Consider the following 8,928-nt stretch of genomic DNA (forward strand, 5'->3'; position numbering starts at 1 on the left):
CTTTGAGGACACCCAAAGTTTGGGAGGAAGCCATAGGTGTCACAGGCGTTCTTCCTCTCTGATTCTAATTCTCTTATTGATCAAGACCTTCATACTCTTCCTTCCTGTCCCCAACATAACCTACTCATCAGTAAGGATCTGATATACAATACTGATACCAAATCCTTTCATGTAAATTTACACCTTGGGGTGAATTTGTCTATATATTACCTCTCTCTGGGTTATTATTATGATTGTTATTTTTTTATTCTATGTCCTTTCTCTGATTGTGAAATTAAAGGCTTTGTCCTCTGTGAAGGAATTTTAGGCATTGCTAGGCAAACGTGTAGAGGTATTTTTTTTTGTATGTTTCAAATCATACCATATCTACAGTAGTACTCCAACTCTGGTGGAGAGATCTAGAATTAGGAGACCTGAGTTTGTGTCTTATCTCCACTAGTTTATGATTCCGGGTAAGACATTTAATCTCTCTGAGCCTCAGTTTCCTTATCTGTATGATCACTAAGTTCTTCTAGTGCTAACATTCTGTGATTTCATAGAAATCCTTTCGCTACACATCTGTCCTTGTTCCAAAGTAGCTTGGGAAGGCACTGACTACCATTCCCTGGGGAAGAAATCAGGTGCCTGGCAAAAGCTAGTCTTATTAAGCTGTTTGATGAGCTTTTTGCACTGGTACTTGGTTCTAGTTCCCTGATAATATAAATACAGTGTTGAAACTAAGTAAGAACCCTTTGGGTGAGCTCCTCATTCACTCTCAGGCAGCATCCTAGCCTTAGGGAAGGGTGGTGGGGAGGTGAGGAAAAAATTGTTTAAACATTGTTTTATGCTCAAAATATGGTTAAGAGGTATTAAAAAAAATAAAGACCCTCCTAGTATAGTTAAGACGTTCAGAAAAAGGAGAAAAGGTTTGATGTCTTTAAGAAAAAGATTTATAAAGGGAAGCTGAGAATTCCATTCCAGGCTAAATACCTACTCTTTTGGAAGGTGAGCTAAGGGAGGTTAGTGCAAATTCAGCCACTATTAATGAAAACAAGTTATTTGGTGCTGCTTTGGTGGGGGAAGATAGGGTTAATGGGATGCCTTCAAAAGTCCTGCCTTGTGCAATATTGACACAGTGGTTAGAAGGGAAATTTAAGAGCCTAATTATCAAGGTTGAATCCCCTCATCATTATCTTCAATGGTGGTCTGATGCCCTTCTAATTAGGAAAAACAGGAACAGGTGGTGATGGAGAGGGGACAATTTTCTCACTTAATCTTGAAAACTTGACCATTTTAGGAATACCCTGATGAGGGGTCTTGGCATTATTCCCTGTGTACCAGTCAAGGATGTGGGGTACTACATGTTGGTGTAACTTTTCTTAAACATTCCCCTGATGGTCCTAGACAAAGTTAAGAGTTATTCAAAGTGGAAAAAGAAATAACTTTGGCTTCAGTGTCACAAGGAAGCTAGAGGAATGTGCAGAGTTATTACAGCCTGATTATTTTTTGTTAGATATGGACAGTGTACATGCCAAGAACAGACTGTGTTCCTGCTCTAGCCTCTCAAGGTTGCAAGTCAGATGAAACAACTGAGGCATGAAGCCCATAGTGTGGAATCTTAGAGCTGTGAAGGTCTGGGGAGCAAAGGGAAAGGAAGAGAAGAGCAGTTAATGGGCTTTCCCACAGGTAGGAGTTTTCAGGGGGAAGTTAACTGAGGCAAAGCCACCTGATGGCTGAGAGTAGAAGAAACTATCCCAAGGATCAGGGAGAGCATGAGGAAGCCAGAGTATATTTTGAGATGGCAGGCAGGCAGGCTAGGGCTAAAGGAAAGACTGAGGAGCAAATGACTGAAGAGAGCCCATGATAGCATCCTTAACAGAATAGAACTAGAAGGTGTACCATGCTATGATTCATAGTAATCATGGAATCCTAGAATCTTAGAATTAGAAGGTACTTTGAAGATTATCTAGGCTAAGCTCTTTGCTTTACAGTTAAGGAAACTGAAGCCTAGAGAGGACAAGTGATTTTCCCAAGATTACATAGCAAATTGATGGCTGATATGGGAGTGAAAGTCAACAAAGGGATTGAAAGAAGTGCATGAAAATGGGTCATTAAATGTGTGCCATGAATTCAGCTCTAAAACAGCCTTTATCACAGGGTTCTTATCCCACGTTCTTCTCTGTCTGCTGTTTCTTCTTTTTTATCCAAAGCTGTGTTACACTTTCTTGAAACTGTCCTTGTATAGGTTCACATCTGCCCCATACAAGAGGTAATTTTAAAAAAGTGAGAAGACTGCTCTTTCAATGATCATTTAATTCATTTCAAAGAGATGTGGAAGCCTTTGTGAATGTTGTATAAAGTCCCGATCTAGGAGTATATAGACATGTAGGGAAGCTCTGAAGGAGCTTTCATTCTATGAGGGAGGAAGAGCATGGACACAGGTAAGTAAATGCAGACAATTCTTCTCTCCCTTTCTTCTTCTGTCTCCCTCCTTCCTTAGTTGAGCCTTCAAGACCACTAAGAATTCTAAGAGGCGGAAGGGAGGAAAGAGAGTATTCTATGTACAGGACAGCTAAGGCATGGTGGCAGGAGATGGCATTTTGTATACAAGAAATGACAAGCCGTTCATTTTGTCTGCAACATAGAGTGAAGGGGATAATGTGAAATCAGTCAGAAAAGGCAGCTTGGAGCCAAAGCAGACATTATTTTTTTAATCTTAGAAGCAATAAGGAATCATTAGAGTTTATAAAGAGGGGAGTGGGATATGGTTACACTTGTGATTTAGCAATATTGATTTGACAGCTGGTTGGAGGAGGGATTGGAGAGGGGAAGGAGTGAAGACCAATTAGAAGGCTATTGTAATAGTTTAGATGACAAAAGAGGTCTAAGCTAGAATGGGGGCTGTGGGTAGAGATAAGGGGATAGATGTAAGAGATATCATGGACAAGTTGTGGAGGAGGGGATGGAGAAGAGTGAAGAGTCAAAAATGGGTCTAAGTTTGGAAACCAGGATGATTAGAAGGACAGTGGTGCCCTCCGTAGAAATAAGGGAATTAGGAGGAGGTGCAGGTTTAGATGGAAAAAGAAAGAGTCTGGTTTTGGACATATTGAGTTGGAGATGCTTTTGGAGTACCCAGGTAGGAACATCAGGCAGGCAGTTGGACTGCCTATAGGAGAGGAGCTCAAGTTGAGAAATGAGGTCTAAGTGTGTAGATTTGGGAGTTGTCTGCATAGAAGTGATAAATGAACCCATGGGAATAATGGGAACTGATGCTAATAAATTATTATAAGTGAAAGAATAAATGACAAGATCATCAAGGGAATATGGAAAGGGAAGAAAACAGTCTACAGTGGAGTCCTAGGCAAATTGATGTTGTTTTTTTGTAATTTTACAACATACATCTTCAATTGTTTTGTGATTATTATTTCCATTGTTGTAATCATGTTTATTGTTTTCTTGACTCTGCTTACTTCACTTTCTAACAATTCATTTAAGTATTTCTGTGCTTTACTGTATTCATCATATTTTTCATTTCTTAGGGCCCAGTAATGTTCCATTATATTCGTGGACCACAATTTTTAAGCCATTTCCCAGCTGATGGACATCATCTTTGTTTCCAGTTTTTGTCCCCCAAAAAGTACTGCTATAAATATTTTGGTGTGATGCATGGTTTTTTTTCCTTATCAGTGGCCTCCTTGGGGTATAAGCCTAGAGGTAGAATCTTGGGATGTGGATATTTTATCCCTTTTATATACATCATTCCAAACTGCTTTCTAGAGTGGTTTTACTAATTCAGCATTCCAATAATGCATTAGTGTTTTTCTATACCCTCTCCAATGTGGACTGTTCCTATCTTTGTCAACTCTGCCAATTTGCTGGGTATAAGGTGAAACCTCAGGGTTGCATGAAAAAAATTAGTTTAATAGCCTGCTTCACTCTCAAGACTTTTGCCTGTTTGTGTTTTGCTAGTTTGTTTTTAATGAGCCAAACCTTCAAAGAATGAAAATTGGTCACCAATGAGGACATTCAAAAGGATAAACCATAAACTCTTAAAACAGTCTCCAAAGAAATTCTAAACATATTTTGAAAATGACATCTACAAAATAGTATCTTCATAGCTTCACAGAGTGACTTTTTTGAGGACAAACTCTCATTTGGATGTATAAGTAATACTGTGTGTGTTCAAACTGTCATGTTTCTTTTTAGATATACCTCATAAATCTAAAGACAAAAAAAAAAATCTTCTTAGAGCATCGTACGTACCTGGTAGACCATGGAAGTTAAAGAATTCCATAGACCTGGGAATGGTATCCTTGTTCACATTTCCTTAGGTTACCCCTCCCTATCACCCCTTCCTCTGATTGGCAAATCACACCCATACCTATCAAACTGACAATAACAACCTGTGGGACATGAACATAGTATCTTCTGTGAAAGCTTTGCTATGAAGAGCAGCAATTTCCAGGCATGGGCTATGTCTCCCCAAAGAAGCCAACTGAACACATAACAGACAATGTTTCTGAGAAATACTGATGGCCGTATCACACCGTGCTGTTCAGTCAGGCCTCCAAAGGGCTCCTTAGGTTGATACTGAAGACTATTTTCATTACTTCTTCCAACAAGTCTTATCGTCACCACTTTGGAGGGCTGGTATACTACCAGCTGGAGTGTCTGAAGAAGGCTGTGAGCCAATTGGTTTGTTGTGATTTTCGCCAATCTTTTTAGGGCCACTGGAGGGACTCAGGCCAGACATACAACTCGAAAACTGGAACTGGGCAGTGGTCTTCAAATCGTTAGTCTAACTCCTCTAATTTTAAAAATTTAAATACAATGTAATGCATTATTAATTTTCTTGTGAGTGATTTAACTTTCAAGGCTACCAAGGGACTAATCTACTTTTTACATGAGATAGAAAAGGATTTCAGATTTGCACAAATAAAACAGTCCCTGGAAGCAATGCAACTGAAATGATATCTGCAAACATCACAGCTTTACTTCTCTTCTGAGCAAACATCAGAGTCTCTACAGAAAGTTAACACTTTAATTAGATAATATGTCATTGCACTGTATAAGGTTCATCTGCTAGGAGAGGAAATACTCTGTGAAGTTCTTGTAGGATTACTTTCTAAATAGTATTCTGGGGCTATTTGTGTATAGGATAAAGGTCTAATCATATCAAAACCTCATAGACTTTGGGATGTATCTTTGTGACAGGGGCTGATTTTTCCTTTTTTGGGGGGGGGAGGAAGCAGTCTGCCTATAGTTAGGTCCTATAGATGGTGCTAGCCTACCTTCTAGGCTAATCACACATTTATTCCCCCTTTTACATCCTATGTTCCAGCCAAATTGTTTCCATCACCCGCATCTGACTCTCTGGACTCCATCACTATTCCACCTTGGGCACCTCTCCCATCGTTTTTAGGTCTTGTTTTTCTCCATTAAAATGTAACCTTTTTGAAGGCAGGGATTGTCTTTTGTTTGTTCGCTTTTGTCTCCCCAGCTCTTACCACACTGCCTCCCTTAATCCACCCCCACCTCTTTTTTTTTTAATCCCCTTTCCCTCCTACTTCCCTCTTGGGTAAGATAGATTTTTATACCCACCTGATCATGAAAATATATTTTTCCCTCTTTGAAACAATTTCTATGAAAATGAGTTTTAATCATTGCCTGCCCTACCCCATTTCCCCCTCCACTGTAAAAGTTCTCCCTTGTATGCCTCTTTTATGAGAGGTAATTTCCCTATTCTTCTTCCTTTCCCCTCTTCCTAAATCATCCCTCTTTCTTACCCCTTCATTTTTTCAGACCGTCTCAACATAATCAACTCACACCCGTGCCCTTTCTACAGATTCCTTCCAATTGCTCTAACAATGATAAAGTTCTTAGGAGTTACATATATCATCTTCCCATATAAGGATGTAAATAGTTTAACCTTACTAAGTCCCTTATGATTTCTCTTTCATGTCTTGTGTTTGAAAGTCAAATTTTCTATTCAGGTCTGGTCTTTTCATCAGGAGTGATTGAAAGTCCTGTCTTTCATTAAATGTCCATTTCTCCCCTCCTCCCACCCCAAAGGATTACATTCAGTTTTGCTGGGCAGGTTATTCTTGATTTTAATCCTTGCTCCTTTGCCTCCTGGAATATTATATTCTAAGCCCTCCACTCCTTTAATGTAGAAACCACTAAATCTTGTGTGATCCTCCACAGTATTTAAATGGTTTCTTTCTGGCTGCTTGCAATGTTTTCTTCTTGACCTGGGAGCTCTGGAATTTGACTATAGTATTCCTGGGAGTTTTCATTTTGGGATCTCTTTCAGGAAGGGATTGCCAAATACTTTCAATTTCTATTTTACACTCTAGATTTAAGTATTGGGGTAGTTTTCCTTTCTTCTTATTTCTTGAAATATTACATCTAGGCTCTTTCTTTGATCATGGCTTTCAGTCAGTTCAATAATTCTTAAGATATCTCTCCTTGATCTATTTTCCAGGTCGGTTGTTTTTTCCATGATATATTTCACATTTTCTTTTATTTTTTTCATTCTTTTGACTTTGTTTTATTGTTTCTTGATGTCTCATGGAGTTATTAGCTTCTACTTGTGCTAATTTTTTAAGAAATTATTCTCTTCCGTGAGCTTTTATACCTCTTTTTTCAATTGTCTAATTCTGCTTTCTAAGGAGTTCTTTTCATCAGTGAATTTTTGTGCCTCTTTTACCATTAGGCCAATTTAGTTTTTTAGGTGTTATTTTCTTCAGTATTTTTTGTGCCTCTTTTACCAAGCTGTTATTTCTCTTCTCATAAATTTTGCGCATTGCTCTTATTTCTTTTGCCAATTTTTCCTCTACCACTCCTCTCTTTTTAAAATTGTTCTAGGAGTTCTTTTTGGGTTTGTGTCCAACTTGTATTTTTTCTTTGAGGCTTTATTTGTAAAACAGTTTTCACGTTGTTATCTTCTTCCAAATTTGTGTCTTGATCTTCCCCATCACCATAGTAGCTTTTAATGATCAAGTTCTTTTTGTGTTGTTTGCTCATTTTTCTAGTCTATATCTTGACTTTGAACTTCATGTTAACTTTGGGCTCTGTTCACCTGGGAGTGGGGAGGCACTGTCTCAAGCTTCAGGCTTTTTTCATGCTGCTATTTTCAGAGTGAGTTCTGGGAGTCTGCAAATTTTTGATGCTTCCAAGGGGTTGTGAGCTGGGGAGAGGAGTGGTCGCTACTTTCCTGGTGTATGATCTGGTCTTTACTCAGGAAGGACTCCTGCTCTTCTGTAACCACAAGTGTTAGTTCTCCCCTCTGCCTTGGAACATGACCAGGGCCCTGCTCTTTTGTAACTGACAAGGTCCTCTTTGCTCTAGAACTGTAACCTAGAATTGCGTATAGGCTATAAAGTAGCCAAATAGCGCCAAGTCCTGCATCCAGTGCTATCAAAAGGTCCCCTGCAATTTCTTTCTGACCCGTCGTCTGACCGCCTTACTCTCTGTGGGTTGAGAGCTTTGGAAGCTGCTGTCGCTACTATCGCAGCTGCCTCCAAGTGATGCTGTCACTGTGTGCTCTCTGGACCCCCATCTTGGTATCGTAGACTTCTCTTGCTGACCTCCTTAATTGTCTTAGGCTGGAAAAATGTGTCACCCCAACCTTTTGTTGGCTCTGCTGCTCCAGAATTCAATTTGAAGTATTATTTTAAAGTTGTTTGTAGGGGAATATTGGGAGAGTTCAGCTGGGTCATCTCTATTCTACCATCTTGGCCCCACCTCCAATCTAGTATCCTTTACATGATTTATTTTTTGATCTTCCGTATGTTGTCAAGTCAAAAAGCATGTATTAAACATGTTTTAACGTGTCAGGCACTGTATTAGTGCTGGGAATGCCAATGCAAACAGAAAGAAAGACAGTCCCAGACCCCAAGGAACTTACATTGTTATGGTAGAAAGGAAATACATAAAAGTGAGCTGAAAAGGAGATGGAGTAGAGATACTTGGTCCAGAGGTATGGTGGGAAAAGTGATGTGGAAGTGAGTCAGCAGCACAGCCTGGGGAGGAATAAAGATATGGGTGGCCTAAGTCTTCTTCAAGTGGAATTTCTGAGAGAAACATCAGAGGGGGAGGCCTCCAGGGTGAGGGATACTTCTAAAGTGAGAAGCAGTGCAGGGTGTGAAGTGAGCTTCTAGGGTGAAGAGATTTCTAAGGTGTGGTTGTCCCATGGTAATAAGTCAGTGTTGCAGCCTAGAGCAGGATGAAGACATGGTTGACCTAGGCATCCTAGGAGGTTCTGGGAGGAAGGCTGGACTTAAGAGAGGACATGGGTTTGAATCCTGGCTTTGCCACTTCTTACCTGTGTGATCTTTTGCAAATGATCCAATCTCTTTAGGTCTCAATTTTCTCACCTTTAAAATGAGGAGGTTGGACTAGATGATCTGAAGGTCTCTTCCAGCTCCAAATCTAAGAACCCAGGATGTGAAACCTATATTGTAAGGCCTCACAAAATTCGCTTATCTTCTCTGGGCTTGAATGTCCTCATCTGTCCAAAGAAGGGCTTTGACTAGACAAATTCTAAGGTTTGTTTTAGGTCTATCTTCTATGCCTCCATGATATCTGAGGGTCTGGTGTCAAAGAATAAATTAGTAAGTATTTATTAAACATTTATTACGTGCTGAGCCCCAGGGTTAGAAAGACTTTTAAAACAAAATATTTTCTGTAGCTGAAATTCTACTGGGTGGAGACAATATATTTAGAGATGAGCAAACATACATAAAAATTAATTCTGGGGGCAGGGAGAATGATGCTTAGCCTCTTGAAGGAATTTGTAGATTACAAGAAGTGGAGGGAAGGAAGTAGAACATTCCTGCCACAAAGGGGATTCACCTTCCCCCCAAGCAAAAGCATGGAGGTAGGAGAAAAAAATGCCAAATCAGGCTGGTTCATAGAATGTAGAGGAGGCGAATGTGAAATGAGACC

This window comes from Vombatus ursinus, unplaced genomic scaffold (genome assembly GCF_900497805.2).
Source record: "Vombatus ursinus unplaced genomic scaffold, bare-nosed wombat genome assembly UNPS02014778.1, whole genome shotgun sequence".
Classification (NCBI taxonomy): Eukaryota; Metazoa; Chordata; class Mammalia; order Diprotodontia; family Vombatidae; genus Vombatus; species Vombatus ursinus.